The sequence below is a fragment of the Mya arenaria genome, chromosome 1, assembly GCF_026914265.1.
Source record: "Mya arenaria isolate MELC-2E11 chromosome 1, ASM2691426v1".
Lineage (NCBI taxonomy): Eukaryota > Metazoa > Mollusca > Bivalvia > Myida > Myidae > Mya > Mya arenaria.
Genome location: NC_069122.1, coordinates 37,092,702 through 37,110,945, shown reverse-complemented (window position 1 = coordinate 37,110,945; position 18,244 = coordinate 37,092,702). Strand labels below are relative to the sequence as shown.

General features: G+C 31.0%; 1 protein-coding gene across 1 annotated transcript in view; it reads right to left on the bottom strand.

Annotated features, from left to right (window-relative positions):
- The window catches only part of LOC128242098 (galanin receptor type 1-like), a 60,786-nt gene extending 48,743 nt beyond the window's left edge, over positions 1-12,043 (bottom strand). The window contains exon 1 of the mRNA XM_052959178.1: positions 11,872-12,043. The gene's annotated coding sequence lies outside the window, so the exon portion shown is untranslated. The remainder of the gene's footprint in view (positions 1-11,871) is intronic.
- Positions 12,044-18,244: the final 6,201 nt, after the last annotated feature.

The following is an 18,244-nucleotide window of genomic DNA, read 5'->3' as shown; positions in this document are numbered from 1 at the left end:
TCCTTATCTGAGAAACTAATGACGTAATAATATCACCCAATATTAAGTTAACTTTTACTATACAGGATATTGTCCATCATCTTATTACGTTTATATAAAATTATTACGATGCGCTGATATGATTAAAAAGATATCTTATTTGTAAATGCATGTATAATGTAAATGAATAGAAACTAAAATTGCGTGTCGCAAGATCCTATGAAAACCCGCTAAAGTCTTGAAAATACTTTATCAACACGATTTAAACACGAAATTGTAACAATACAAGATAAACATTGGTAATTTGCAAGGTCACAAGGAAGGAAATGCGTTTAGGTTGATGATGATGGTGTTTTAACATAGAAAAAATAACCTTTGCCAATAAGCTTTATTAACAAAATTAAGTGGCCCGTCACTCTAAAGATATTAAGTGGTCGCAAGTTATGTTGTCCAATGAGACGGCAGTATTTCTCAAATTTTCCCAAAAAAATTATTTCGGTAAATCAGCTGTCAGCCGTTATTGAATTTAAATAAGGAAAAACGGAAAATATAAATAGTTCCTATCCCAGTAAGTTGGTAGTTTACACAATATAAGGTAGACCACTTGAACATTTTAGCATTGTAAGTTTGTACTTACAAAATAAATGACAATGTGACTGCTTTGCATGAAACCATATATTTATGTAATAACATAATATAAATCTGTTAACATTTAAATAACATATTTAAAAGTTAATATCAAAGTAATAAAATGATCACCTTCTGCAAATGTCTTTTAACCCTACTAAACATAAAATCATATTAGTGCAGGCGGCTAAAATCACTTGAATCATTTTATACAGTCATATATGTTGCCTGAAATGGTATATTAAATGTTATAAATCAAAGCATAGTGTATCTAAATTTGCTGTAAAAATAGGCATGCTGTAAGATAAGAACCATATTCAGAGCGCTTTGATTCATTTTCTCACGCTCGTCTTCACGCCTTTGCATGTTTCAAAACAAAAATGGCTTTTTATTTTGATTACTTTCATATAACTCGGTTAAAATGTTGTTGTTTAGTAAAAAGCAATTTTAGGTAGTTAAATGTATCTCCATATTAGAATGAATGTTCTTTTTTATGTGGGAAAATATGCAGGTCCTATCTTATATACTGACGAATTAAAGACTGTATCCGAACAAGGCATATCAAAACTTTAATAAAAAGAGGAAATTTTATATTTAAACATTTCGTTGGCGACATCTGAGGCACAATAAGTGTAACGCTGCATAGGTTATTGTCAAATCAGATGCTAGGCTAATTAAAAAAGAAACACAAGATTTTTTATTTTTTTTAATGAAAGATAAGTTCTGGAAACCTTCATTTCTAAAAATTATTTGTTTTTCTGCAATATATATTATCCTTAACCGGAGGCATCAGAATTAATCGGTTAAACACAATGAAAACAGCAGAACACCTAGCAGTTATAAACCATTTTTTCATATTCCTTAAAAATGCACTCTTACTACCAAATAAGAATTACCACAATTAATACAATCGTTTCAATATATCAAAATGGATGCACAAATGTAAATAAAATGATTTTTATAAATGATATCGGGTTTAATTTGAACGAAAGTGCAGAAAACACAGTGTTTCTACCTTATGAGACGATAGTAGATCATGGTTAATCTTTTAGCACTAACACATCATTTATTTATTTTTTTTCAGCTATTTAATACATGGTTACAATCATGCAATCAGTTATTAATATTTTCCAGAAATACATTATCACTCAATATGTTTGTGTTTTACATGAGTATATATTGATTTTGAATAAGAGTGTCACTTTGATTGCAGTAGGATCAAACGTGAACGCTAAACAAACAATCACCATGGGGCTCATAAAATACGTAACTATACTAAATCTACAAACATCTATAACTCACGTAAAAAAATGGACAATGTAATTCTAACGTTTGAAAAAAAAGTTTACCTAAATTGGTGTGTACACTTTTAAGCAACCTTGCAACATTTTTTTTATAAAAGTTTAAAGGATCAAATTCAGCGGGAAGAAAACACTTTTTTTATCATCGTGAGAATAACCATATTTAGCTTGATATAAGAATATGCATGCATATGTTTACAGTCCAAAATGACATGCAAAAAATATGTAACAGGAGTAACCATATTTAGGCTAGAAAAAGCAAAATCTTCTTACTATTTGCTATCAGTCATAAAAAATGATTGATCTTAGAAAGAAAAATAGTCGTTCCGTTATATTTTTTTTCCCATAAAAACAGCCATCGGTAAAAATAATACGCTCTACCCATTTAATGTACACAGAATACTGTAAAGGGATTGCCGTCACTGATAAACAATGTAATACCGATTGCCATTTGAATAGGACGACTCCTATATAACAGTTAACAGGTTCTTAAACATTCAAATTAGGTTCGCCTGTTGATTTTCAAATTGTTAGTGGTACTCCTGATGTCTGTACGAAACGGCTTCAACAATTTGGTACAGCACGTTCATTTTTAATAAATTTTAAATGAGTATGATCATAATTAACGCAGATCTATATAACTCTCTAAAAGTAAAGTATCAAGATGTATTTTTTACATATGCCAATCAATATATGTATTAATAAAATTAACAGTCATTTCACGTAGTTTTCTTAAAGACTTTGTTCCACGGCAATCATATTTTCAGATGAATCGATGATATAAATTGCTGATGATGACGAAAATACCAAACCAAAAAAGTAAAGTATCCAAATTTTAACCACCTAAAAATAATATAAATGTTCCTTAAAAGCAGTCTCTTCAAATAGTTTGTATTAAAACAGTGTGACAATTAAATCCGATTGAAATCTGCATTGGAAAGTACTTGATCTATTTTTTTCAGATTCATTTTAAAATTGATAACTTTTTCATGACAATTAGAATAATTGAATTTTGCAGCTATTTTTTTTATCTTCAATCTAAGGCTTGTTAATTGTTAATGAGCATTTCTAAAAAATCCGAGAATTTAACTGTGAGACAAGCATTACCAGCAGAATTACCAATTTATACGCCTTTAAAGAGTCAAGCAAAAATGTAAATTATACATTTGGAATCATATTCTAGATGTAGGTTCCGGGATCGTATGGGGCGACAAAATGTTATTTCATATAGCAATATGAATTGCATACCGGAAATAATTTGGTTTTGAACCAAAACTTCTACAGCGAAATACATTGAATCGAGAGTATGTCCATATCGAAAAAACGCCGTTGCGGAATACCCGGCGCTCTGGCGTTGTATGGTATGAGGTAAATTGGTTTCCTGTCATATGACTGTCCCGTGTTTGCGCCAAGTCCACGTAGTCATAAAACAGTTGTTTTACTTCAAATAGTTCCATATTAAGAAATTCTTTCCTAAGGTTTTAGAAGATTTTTTAAGAGAAATTATTTGCAAAATCAAAACACGGTCAAAATACGAAATCGGTTAGACTAGTATCCGTCCGTGACAATTAACAGTATTACAATATCAAATAAGCCTAGAAAATACTTGACCGTTTGGGCTTTAAGGATAAATAGCATGTGTCGTAGGTATTGTGTACTGAGCCAAATATATCACGAACGGGCCTTTAATATGCCAGTATGGTGCCAAACTAATCTCATAATGCCAGCAACATTAATCGAATTTGATGAAACATGTACACCACAGGAGGAACCTATTGAGGTCCAACCAGAGTCAATCGAGAAAAAAACTGTGGCTTCAATATCATGCCTTTATAGTACTAGGTTAATCCGAATAAGGCGTGAAGTACCATAAAGTGACACTTTATATCAAATGATGTTAAAATGAGCATATTGAGTCTCAATTAATACCGATGAGAGCACCTTTAACGCACGTCTTCAAATGAACCATCTTTTGGCTACAATATAACTCATTCGACCAAAAGAGCAAACGATGCCAGTGTCCATTTAATCCATTTAGTGGATTCAATCCACACTAATCGCCAAACTATTAAAATGCAATGATGGCCATATCATATCAATGGCCAATAAAGTCATAACTATAATATTAACAAATTTAAATGCCAAACAAGTCAATAATACGATTTCTTAATTCACTCAGATGAAGGAACCATCAAACCCATTGCAACAGAAAACCAAATCCAGTTGTGCCCAACAAGTATAACTGTTACCAATAACCCCATACAAGCAACACCGATGTCAACTAAGTTTTTACGATATAAATAAAACATTACACTTTTATTTTTTACAGATAACCAGGAGCTATTTTCCATAGAATACATAAAATACATACTTAAATAACACTCATTTTGTTATGGCTGTTTAAGTCTTTGGTCTGCTTGCAATATTATAGTATTTGCAGAAACCATAAAAAACTAAGAAACTGATATTTCAAATAGGCTTATTAAAAACAAATCAAAATCTTACTTAAGTTACGCACCTAAGGTAAAAGACAATAGATGATGTGTTCCTTCATATCAAAATATAACGTAATGCAGCCTTTATTAACTTCATTATCAGCTTAAAAAAAGAAATATATCATGGCACATCTGGGTTTTTTTTATTCCTAAAAATGTCAAATGCATTTTTTTTGGATAGGTTACATCACAGCAAAGAAAATGCACTGTGCCTTGATGTACAGTCACCTTTTTAACTCTGAAATATTTGAAATTAAAAGATTTCCGGGATTCTGAATCCGAAAATGAAATAGTGTGGGGTAGACATTATTTCTAATATCTGGACTCCAATAGCAAGCCAGACAATATATCAAATTGGAAAAGGGAAATACTAAATCAAGAGTTTTGTCACATTACTTTGCTATATTTGTACTGTCGATTATCGAATGTATTTGTAATTTGTAATTGACATATACGTGTAGGGCTGTTGTATGGAATTCCGAAGGAAGTTTTAGGGCTGCAAACGTTCTTGAAAGCCTAAAAACTGATAATTGATAAGTAAGACGAACAAGTACGTTTATCTATATTTCTGAATGCCAACATGCTCCGTTTACCTAATCATCAAGTTTTACGGGTATCAAAATTGTAAAACATACGTTTTTTATGAATGTACGACTCACATCTCTATTGTTTTTGTAATACAACTATCTGTTCATTAATTAAGAGTTATGCACATAAAATTGCAAATGTAATACATCTAATATTTTGCGATTCGGGTTTGGCCAAGGAGACCATTACATACGAACATGAATGCTATAAATATCCTCCTTAGAACATAAAGACGTAACAAAATCACCACATATCAAATTAACTTGTTCTTTATGGTATATTTGTTTTCATTTCATTACGTTTATATTGAATTATGACGATACAAAATATGATTTACGATCTCCTGTTTTTGCAAATGTAAGTATAATTGAATGCACAAAAACTAAGACAGTGTCGAAAACGGTATGTCTGTCCGTTGAAGTCATAGGAAATAACTGCTTTACGTAACTTACACAAATGTTACAACCAAAATCCTGTTTATTTGTTTAAATGTTGTTTGTGTCGTTTTTGTTGAAATGTAAAGATTCTGTGTCTCTATTTTAGTTGTATAACTTATGTTATAGTGGCAAATCACTTTAAATTGTGCTATGAGTTAGAAAGGCATGTACAACCCAAAGCAAAACACTCATATTTACTTTAAACGTCCGTAGCCTACCGAACATGAAATCAGATTAGCAAATGCGGCTCCAATCACATTAATAATTTAACACAATCCTGTACGTTCCCAATAATTGTAAAATTGTAATAAGACAACGCAAATAGCATCTAAATTTGCTGTCTGCGGAATAATTAGACACGTAATAGAATGGAAAAGATATTCATCGTCTAACCAATTCTTTATGATTTACACAGCTTTACGATTCCTTTCTTTTCACTTGATTTTACCTGCTTTAAATTGAAAAATGAAGAATTTTGATGACTTGATAACGTTTAGGTACATTATGCGAATGGCTTCCATTGGAAGCAATTTCAACTTTTGTATATGGGAGAGATAAGACGAACGTCAGTTTTCTCTAAATATCAGGTCGAATGTTATTTTTTTTCAGACAAAAAACAATTATTCTTTCTATAATGGCGAATTAAATCGTTACCGTCCCAGACTTTTTCACTTTCAAAAGGGTTGACAACTTCATAGTGAAGCATCACTTTGAAGGCATTAAGAAAAATGTCTGATTTTTTAAATATCACATATACTATTTCCATTGAGATGACTAGATATATTTAAAATAGAAGAAATTAATTCAATGTAGACTGAACAATGAAAACTCTCATTTTAAAAACTTACATTTTTAGAGTTTCCCCTCTATATAGTAGAATTAACTGATCGACTAAATACGGTGAAAACCGCCAGCAGAAGCCAATCCGCTACTAACCAAAGTTGATATTTCTTAATTACACTAGGATCAAACGCGAAAACTTAACAAACAATTAACAAGGGACTAAAAAAACAAAGTCACTTTACACAATCTAATTCTTTACGTAGACGATGGCTTAAATTGTTCCATGTTATGTATAAAAACACTTCTTTAAATGTTTTCTATGACGTAACGACAAAAGGTCTGGCTAACAAATGTAAAGCCCAAATGTCATTCATGACGCCAAAGGAAATATTTTTCATTGGTGCATTATTTAGTATCGTGTATCGAATTATGGAAGCTATTTTATACATTATATTTTTAAAGGTCCGCACGTAAATACTCATGAAACAATAACTGTATTTACAGTCGCAAGACATATCATAATAGTATAAACAATTGAAACATGATCATACATGAATTACATGAACAATCCAAAAGTCATTGTTTGTAAGTTATTTGATATTCATTAGAGGATTAATAGGTCAAATAAGAAAAAAAGACATTTATCGTCTTTATTTATGTTGAGGAAAACGTAAAGGCTGTGAAAATGCCTCACATGTCTACAACAATGGCAACTCAATTTTATTACTTTAAATTATTACTTTATAACGATAATTCCATAGTGCGAATGGCATCCATTTGATGAAAATGTGTAAAGCAGTTTCATTTTTGTATGTACTACACATAAGACGAGGGATTACAAACTAAAATAACTTGTTTTTACACAGCACAGTTTGCACCATACGACTATCAGATTATATTTATTCGAGTCACTTCAACTTGCGCACCAGCCTAGCAGCGCGAATAACTTCCAGAAGAGAGACATAGTATAAGCCTCAAGGCTTTCTTCTCAATTTTGTGTACACTTTTGTTTTGTGCATAATTTACATGTTTTTTCTGTTTCAATGCATTACGTATTTGGTCTTTGTTAATTTGGATTATGCTCAAAATTGTAGAACTAAACTAATTGTAAATATTATATCGAAATAAATATTGTTTAAACCAAGAAGAGGGACAGCCTTTCTTTCCATTTAAGATTGCTGGTTCTTTCTGGCATACAAAAAGTTCTTTATAAATTGACGGATTAAATCGTTACCGAACCAGGCATATTTACTTTGAAAAAGTGTTGTTACTTTATATTTGAGCATAACTTTAAAGGCATTTGGAAAAATGTTCGAGTTTTTAGATGCCACATATACTATTGTCCAACGAAATTACTAAATTTATTGGAAAAAAAAAATAAACTTAATGTAAACAGAACACTGGAAAGTCTCCGATCTGGTACTGTCTTTTTTGAGGTTTCTCCTCTATGCTTTCAATAATCTGAGACATCTGAACTAGTCGGTTCAATACAATTGAAACTGCCAGCAGAAGCCTAACGGCTATTAACCAAATTTAATATTCCTTAATTGCACTAGGATCAAACGCGAAGGCTTCGCAAACAATCAACAAGGGATTCATAATACAACATTACTTTACACAATCTAGTCTTTTACGTGGAAGATGGCTTAAGTTATTCTATTTCATGTCTAAGACATTATAACTTAACTGGTTTTAAAAGGTCAGGCTAACAATAGAACAGCTAAAATGGCATTAATTACGCCACAGAAAATATATTTCTTTGATGCAGCGTTTATTATCGTGAATCGAAATATAGAAACTATTTTATACATAATAAAGTTTGAACGAGAATACTGATGAAAAAATGAATTATATTTAAAGTCGCAAGACATATAAAAATGATGGACTATTGAAATATGATACATGCGTTAGATGAAAAATCCATTGGCGTGTACGTTTTTTAACATTCTTAAACTGAGGTCATTGTTTAATTAAGTTTAATGAAACAAACAACATTTATCGTCTTTATATATGATAAGGAAACCTATAATGATATGAAAATGACAAAACATATCTTGAGCGAGAGACAAATATGTAATTATTATGCAGCGTAGGGTTGAAACTATTTAATAGTTCTTTTTAAAATGAATACGTGTGTGCTTTACACCGACCACAGATGACATAAAAAAGCTATTGTACTACAATTGTGTGAACGGTTGACGTTGAAGTACCAGAATATGACGTTAATGGTCAATTTGTAGACTTAAAAATTGAGGAAAACTGTTTGTTTCAGTGAGAAATCGACTATATTTGATTCCATCGAGTGACCACCGAATGTCATATTTTCACGAGTCGCAATTTTTACTGTTTCAAAATGTTTTTTGACTCTTTCAAAACCATGAAACATTAAATTTAGTTGAATGATAAATCTCTATAACCCACCGGACACAAAATAAAACTTATAATATCTGTTATGCACCGATTAAGATAAAAATTACTTTGCAGACTCCGTGCAAAAACGTTGCTGACTTCTTTTAAATATTCGTTATCTCACTTCGATTCATTTTATCAGAGCCATACGAATTCATGTTTTGAATTCTTTTATCGCTACGCTCACAACGCAAGATTCTTAATCATTTCGATTTTACTTCATATCATCTAACAAATAAATACCATCAGTCAAAATGCGATATCAAAAACTATTTAAATTGCAGAACAAAATAATCAACAATATGTAAGGATTCTTGGATTCGCCTGACCTTTTGACGTAACGTCTTTACTTTCAGGAGATTGTTCAATATATCATGACTGAAAAGTTTATTACAACTATGCATTTTTTATCTAAGCGACTATAAATGTTTTGGAACCATTTTTGCCCGGTGTTGGTATAAACATTTTTTCTCTTTGATACAAAAATTGCAGAAAAAATACGTTTAAATTAAAAAAAAATCTGATTTAGAGGGATGCGAACCCGCGCCGGAACAGTCAATGAATAAAGAGAAACTCGACAGCAAAACCACACGCCCACAAAAGGACTCATAAACCAAAATATTGATAACTTAACATTTAAGCCTTTTGTTGAAACGCGTTTATTATACAATTCAAAATCAATACTTGGGCTTTTATTTGCATTTGTTGATGTTTTCCAGCCATCGGAATCTCAGTTTTAACACTCCTAATGATGATTTGCAACATACAAAAATGTGCTTTTATAAAATACATCAGAGAGTCCCTTTAAAGAATAAAGCGACAAAAGACGTGTTTAACTTAATGGGGAAGATACTATAGCTTTTCCAAGATAAATGTCTTTATAGTTTCAGTCCTCAAAGACATGTCATATCTGTAATCACTTTAATGGAAAAATGTGTTTTTGTAGAATCGAAAACATTTAGCAAAACGTTTTGTATTTTTTAGAGAACAGACATAATAGCTAGACCTTTCGAAGAACAATAGTCGTGTGTTTTACAGCTCTTAGTGAATGCTATGGAATGATAATTACAGTGAGATATCGATTGCCCTTTGAATAACCTACAGTATTTCACTCTTTTGTAAACTTTCTAAACAATCCGATAGCTCACTTCCCTAGTATGCTATCAACTCTTGAAAATCGTAAAAAGCTAATGCGATCTTTTAAAAAAGGATAGCACGTTCATTGTCAAAGAGTTCAAAACGGCTAGGAACATTTTTCAAGTAAATAAATAAATAAAATCTTTAAAATAAACTTGAACGATGCATTTCACATATTCACATAAAAAATGTATTAATCATTACTGTACGTTTTTTTTTTCTCTAAAATGCTTAGTTTAAATTTCTAAATGTTTTCAGACGACCCGATAAATAGTATTGCTGTGATGGGTGCTGATTAAAATTCGAACCTAAATGTGTTAAACATGCTTTTTTGAAGAATCATCATGAACTATGTTTGTGTTAGTTTAATCATGGGGAATTATACATGTTTACGAGTCAAGTGAATTGAAATCTGTGTTGTAGAGATTGTTTTTTAATTTGCCGGATTCAACTATTTTCTTAATAATTAAAAATTTATCGTATTATTTTTTGCAACCCAATGCATATTCAAGTTGTACTCCACGTCCTTTTTTAAACAAACACTTTTGTAAATCCGGGATTATAACTGTTTGACAAGCTATAAATGTATTTCCACCATTTTGTACACTTTTAAAAGCGTTCCGCCGCCAAATTTTACTAATATGATATACAAAAAAAACTCAATCTCATTAGTTAGAAAAATAGTACTAATTGTATCTATAGATGCGATGTTGGACACTTATTGTAATTCATAGGGGCCATTATTATGAAAAGTCTGAAGTCCATGTCTGGGCACAGACGAAGAGACGCTTTTTATTAAACTACAAAAAAAACACATCTTGATTCTATTCATTTAGCGAACCTAAATATTATTATTTCTACGTTCTACATCAAAATGAATAATTCTATAATTGTAAATAGTAAAACATTTCTGAAAGTTCATCATGAAAACTGAGATTTGCACTTTTGCCACTTGTGTCTGAACTCAGCCTTGAGAATGTCTATAATCATGGCTCTAGATATGTACAGGCGAGTGTCATCAATGGACATGTCATACAAAGAATAATGGACTTATTATAATGGCAGTAAAACAATACCGGCAATACGCCGTGATAACAATTTAGAACCAAGATTTTATTATAAGACTAGAGAAAATTGTTCCATTATATTTTTTTTTTTGCTTGTTAAGCGCACTATTGTCATTTGGTCTAGACAATCAACTACAGATATTAGAAAAGTTATTGCATTAGATGACACCGCCACAGTAAAACATCGGTTTAGCTGTCGCGGTTCTCCTATTATAAATACGAAGAACAGTAATTTCGAGTCTGTTTATTTCTAATATACTATATTAATTTCCCCCAACATTGCAAATAAGTAGTTTTTACCTTTTATCAGTTGCATAACTTAATGTTGTCTGATAAATGATTATTTTGTCAATTTTATATTAAAATACGTATTTAGAACATGCCTTGAAAGAACATCAATCAAATACATTGAATCAATATTTCTGTAATATTGGTTCAGCTATATCAAGTAAAATCACACTTACTTCTGGACCTTGTTGAATTCAATATTCCTTTGAATTGGTTTCAATTACAAGCCTATGACACCGAGAAAGGTTCAAAGAAGATCTTACTTATGGCAGAGAAACACCTCACTGAACTTAATTACTCCGACAAGAGAATCGCGCTTCATGGTTCCTATTCACAATTACATTCAAAGAATGCAAATGCTGTGGAAACAAATCCAAGATGACGATATCATAACGGACGACAATTTCGCCTTAAAGTAGGACTTAAAGTATGTTAACAAAAAAGCCAACTTTAATACTAATTTAAAGGTAAAAATGCAGACGTCTCTGAATTTTTCTATTCGTATGCGTTTGATATTGTACTTTATAGCTTAGCACTAAATTCCTAGATTAATTTAAATTGTTTCCCTGGTTATATCACAGCAAGCTGGTTGATTGCAAAGGTTTTTTTAAACCGTACGGTACATGCTTATTCTTAAAATATTTCAAGTCATGCGCATATTGTCATCATCATAACATAAGTTATTTTATCAATTTTTAAAACAATAAATATAACTAATTCAAATTAAAAACTTAGACAAACAAATATCCATTTATATTACCGAATAAAACGGAACGATAATTCCTTGTCTGTTTGTTGAATTGTCATTAACTCCCGAATAAGAAACCAATCGCAAATATTTCTTGGCGATTACCCTTCACCGCAAGAGCCACGGAAACACTGGTCGAGTGTGATCACAGCCCGCTGCTTCAAGAAGCTTTACTGAGCAGAGAGCGGCCCACATTGGCATCAGTTATCGGCTTTCAGCTCTATTGGTAGGTAGAATCCGTGATTTTAGAGAGGTTTTATTTGGCTTTATCGAAGTCTCTGTGGCATAATGATCGCACGACTGCATTAAGATATAGCACGTGCAGTTCATAAACTATTTGAAGAATTCAATACTTGTGTCAGAAATGACCCCTGTTTTTTTCCAGATCATACCTACAGCCGGTTTAAACAGCCTTGCGTTTTCATAATTTTGCAACAATTTGTTATACAGATACAAAACTTATTATGTGGTTATAACGGGATCAGAAAATATACTACAATAGTGGTTAGGCTAAAGAGTTATTGAAGGGTGTTTCAGCTAGACCTTTTTGATGCCATTAACATGAGAAAACTTCTGAATTGATATAATTAAATGTTTGATTGCCAAATAATCATTTCGTTTTGTTTGAAACGTATGAATTGACTAAAAATCCATACAAACATAACATATTTGGCAGTTGACACCTAGAAAAATGTAAATTCGTACAATTTGTTAAACGTCCGTCCTTCAAGATAATAATATTATCCGTTGTGTACAATTTTAACAAAATTTAATCGATATAAGTTAACAGTCCGAGATTATTATTTAGCTGCATATTGCACTATATATATATATATATATATATATATATATATATATATATATATATATATATATATATATATATATATATATATATTATGTACAACATATCAATAATGTAAGAAGCAAATCTTATGATAACATAGTATTTTGATAAAGTTCATTTTCAAATATTAAGTTTTCCAGCGAGTCAGCGTCCAGGCATCCTTTAACAAAAATAAACAATGAAATGAGATCGATCAATCAATTGTTGCTCAAAAAAGGAGAGCCTTTGATAGAAAATCATATCAAAATAAAATTGATGAATTTTTGTCAAAACTTTAAAATATTTAGAATTAACACAAACTACAATAAGAAACCCTTCGAAATTAATTCTGACGTTTCTTAATGTTCTTTTTAAAACATATGCAGATTTTTTGAACGCATTTTCTTTAATTTATGTTCAATAAAGATACACTTATGTATGTTGATATATTTTCTTTAAGTTTTATTTCATACAGACACATATCAATTTGAAAGTATTTTATTTACTTTCTATTAAAAAATACTTATTTAATTTATATTATTTCCTTGACGTTCTGTTAAATACATTTACATGTGAGTTTTAATGTAGTTCCGTTCCTTTTTATTCAGTACATACACATATTTATATTTATTTCAATCATGTTTCATTTCTTTATATTCAATGAAGATACTTGATTTTATGTATTGTATTTCCTTTCCTATACACATATGAGTTTTAATGTAATTGTGTTACCTTCTATTCCATACAGACACACACATATTTTAACGTATTTTCTTTTCTTTCTATTTAAACAAACACATATTTATGTTGATGTATTTGATGAACACTTTATTGAAATCAGACAAATATTTATTTAAATATAACTATTTTCTATGCTTTTTTCAGACTAAAACTAGTCGATGATTACTCATCCCAAAGTTGCCCAAGCTTTTATCCTTAACTTGTGCCTTATCAGAGCAAGCACAAATCTGAAGAATGAAGTGAAATATATCATTCAAACGAATAAGCTTACTTCAATTACTATTTAATGTCTACAATACCTAACTTGGTCATGTTTTTACCGTTTCAAAGACCTATCAGTTGAATTAAGGATATTAAAAAATATTTCAACAAAAGCATTGCCTTCGGAGACAGGCAATTATTACTTGTATGTATAGCCGGTGAGTATTGTTGGCATTATTTGATTAAACCCTGATGCAATCTAGCTACATTTGTAGAATTGCAAATTAAATAGAAGGCTTTGACATGTTTGTAGAGAATTATTTGATAACTTGAAACCAAACAAAGACATCAATTGTTTATGACGACCTCTAACGATTAGATGCAATATTGAATATATCATGAAAAGAGCTCTATAATGCAATAACATCTAATGTAGAAATACAATCAGGATTTAATTGGGAACCCATTTACTTCGGATATATCGAGATTAAGCCTTTGAACATCGGAGAAAAGTGTCCCGTTTGTGCGATTGATTTGTGAAATTACGTTTTCCGCACAAAATCAAAATAGAATGTCTAGCTTTTTTAATAAGAGTTTTATCGTCGAATAAATATTATAGTATTACACTCCGTTTGGGGTAAATCTAATCAAGGCTTTATTCCGTCTGTAATGGAATGGATTTGTTAATGTGCGAATCTTGTATCACAATTTTCCTCAGAATGGAATTGTATCCAATGTAACTTGATTCCAATGTAACAAGATAGTAAATATTTAACCATGCATTACCATTGCAAATGATAAACAATCAAGGAAAAGTGCAATGTTGTGTGACAGCATATAAAATCCAGGGCTTTCACTGGCCGTTCTGTGTTATTACACTTAAGTCCATGTGCGAACTATAATTCCTAAATTATTCATTGAAGCCTCTGTTATCATTTAGATATCCTGCCTGCATTTTAGAATTAAGGAGTATGTTGTTATAAGTTTTTGTCATATATCTTCAAGTGCATTTCAACTATATTTTAATGTTTACGTTTAACCAACTGAATAATGTATTTCAAACTATATTGTGAGTGTGTTTCACCCTGAGTAGATAAAAAAATAATCAGTCAATAGTATGTATACATACATGTATATATATTTCCTCAATGTTTTTTTTTTCTATTGGCGAAATTTTCTCTCAAAACGCATACAAAAGGAGAGCATGTTTAGATCATTAACTGTATTTTGCTGTTTTATAGAAGGCATGCCACCTTTGCCAAGTCATTCCACTTTCAGAATAGAGAGTGAGATATACTTAGTATAGTCGTAGCAATACAAAATTCTCCAACTAATGATTCCTTAAAATCGAGCGTGACAAATACGTAATGTTTTCGTTGCAATACAAGCTTCTCAAACTATGTTTATCTTTTAAAATGGAGCGTGACGTATAAGATGGTTTTAAAATTTATTTACACACCATTGCGGAATAATGATGTTATAGCATTACAGTTTAAACATTTAAAATATTATATCACAAACCATCCCCACGATGAAGTAACAGTTTTGTCGCCCTTTTTAACAATTAATATGCGTGGATCTGTGTTTATATAAAGTGGTTTGAAATAATCTGTTATGCTCTTTAAATTTGGAGTTTATTATTAGCATTAAATCGACACTCTCCTTTTCGACAGTGTAATGACAGTATCGTTAATCTAATAATCCTTTCAATTGATAATAATTCATAACAGATTCAGTAGTAAAATATATATTGCTGTTTTGCAACTGTCGCATTATTCATCTAAATGAGATATATGTGGCACACAGTACGCATCAATGCATGAGTTTTCGTTTAAAGTTAAACGTACTTTTTTACTTTCTTATAAGTTGTATCTTATTATTATATGTTTTGCAATTTTAAATTCCTATTACACGCGTACTTATCAATGATAAGATTTAAGGAATGAATTGCGGGGTTGATGTCATTATCGGGGTATGAACGCAATTGGGCTGGTCTAAGTGTGTGGAGTCCGAAGGACTTCTCGCGTACTTTGACCAGCCCAATTGCGTTCATATCCCCGATAATGACATCAACCCCGCAATTCATTCCTTATATTTACACCAAAAGTTCATTGTTTTATTGAAGAAACGTTGAAAAAATAATTAATTTTATTTCGGATTACCTTTCAGTAATCCTTTCTTACCCATTCTGTAAATAGGACGACCCGACTGCTACCGGAAACATTTTTTCAAATGACGTCACAATGACGCTGGAAAAGATCAACCGCTTGAAATCACTTTTAAACATAACATTGAAACACTTTTGGCATCAAAACGTTTAAAATATAATAACTTAGCACTTTCTAAAATGTTGATTTATATTTTACGGGACCTGCTGACACAATATAAACAATAACAAGATCAATAGTTTTCATGTATATTGTTATGCGATGAATTGCGATCCGAACATATCCGAAGATGTTGCGTTCATCGATTGATGAACGCAATTGCCGAAAGGCAGTTCATTTAAGGAATGGAAGTTGAGGTGTAAATATAACAAGATAACTATTGATTAACAAGCACCAATTTACTATTTGCAATTTTAATTTAGGTATGGAAATTATACATAGCTTTATTCTTTAAATCTGGAAAAAGCAACATAACGTAATTTTGATTGAATTACAGACACCCATTCGAAATAAACAAATAGAAAAAAATAATTCAAATTGAAATATTATCAGTTGAATTGATGTTCAGAATGATCACTATTATGAAATCTAATTATCCCAAAAATTAAAGCGAGTCACGATATAAAAATGTTTTACAAGTAAAGCGTTATTCCTTTTTTCAGAGTTGATGACAATATATGTTGTGTCTGTGGTATTAAGTAAAATATTACAGTTAACTTTTACCTTAACGTCGTGATATAGAATTTACGGATTATAGTGTTTACTTTACCCTTAATGCTAGTAGGACAATGCAATAAGCTTACAATTTTACCCTTACCATGAATCTGTTTATAGGCACAAGAAACAGGTAACAACACAAATAGAACAGACACAACGCAACAAAACAACACACATCACACGGCACTCAAAATATCGCCATCGGCCATTCATTGCATCTCATCAGTGATTAAGAAATCAGAGCTAACTAGCAGAACAAAAACTTGTTAAAAACTTTCAAGCCCATTACTTTACATGATTCATTGATATGGTTAGGAGTTTCACATTTTGCCGAAAACTTACATGGCATACTAATTAATAAAGAAGTGATGTCAAAATCACATACTGAAACATGATATACACAAGTCAGTCCAAGTTAACTTGCTGTAATTCAATGATAACTTCAATCCTAGTATCTGATTGTTTTTCAAATTTGATCATATTGACGACAGCTTGCTTGTAATGCAGCACGGGTAATTTCTGTACAACATAAAAGGTTAAATTCCCAGAATACTCTCAGATATCGGTACAATTGGGAAATCGAAGTCTCCAATAATAACAACACTTTCGATGTAGGGATATCAACCTAATATCATTCTTTGCAGATGGATTATAACATGTGTGAGACATAAGAATAGGGATTAGTGAAGTCACGTACTTGGCGAATCAAACAACAGATTGGTAAGAGGCATAAGGCAATAAGTTGAGAATATTACCACTACTGGAATTCAAATCTAAAAGTAACTGATAAATCCGTATCGAAATAAATTAAGGCTATATATTTAACACGAGGCTTTTATTCTGATAATGCGAATTATTTTCGTTTTGAGCACACTATCAACTATTTGAAATTTAAAAATGAACAACGATGTCGTTTATAAAGTTGTTAACTTTAACAAGGATCTTAACAATCGAGCCACTGCTTTTTTCTCAAAACATAAACATTACTAAACCACCAAAACAATTGAGATTGATAACATTAACAATTTTGTTTACTGTTTCATTATGTCTTTTTTCAGGGAAGCTATCTTTCCGTAAAGCTACGATTTTCGTTTAAGATTGATCAATCGACCAGTGTGATCTGGGGAGTAATGCTATAAACTGTAATCTTATTACTGCTTTTTTAGCATGTCAAGTTGACCGACACTAATATTTAGCGAGAACGTAAATATGGAATATCTCTTATGATATGTGTTTCGATAAACGCAACTGCACGAATTGTAATGTAATGCATGGACGAAAAATGCAACTAGTATTTGTTTTTATTGTCTACAATATTTGTGTTTATATAATAATCGGACGGCAACATAGAATAATGTATGGAATTATATTGTCTTCAATATGAGTCTGGCTCAAATAAGGCGCATGTTTAAGTGTGAGGTTGAGTGATTGATAACTAGTTTTAACATATCGCGAACCGTTGTTTGTCTGAATCTTTCAAGGCGCTAGCACTAACATGTTTTAATAAAGATGTTTTGATGTATGTGTTATCTCTCTTGGTTTGATTGTGACGTTGTGTATTTGTCGTTAAGTATAAGTTATGCATTAAACTATCATCTTCTAAACATACTTATAGTTAAATGTTCGCCTTCTGGGCAAGTCAATGCAGTTTATTGTTAATTATCTGAAGCTATATTAAATCTCACTTGATGTCAGGAAGTAAAGATAAGAAAAGTTTTATAGTGATCAATAA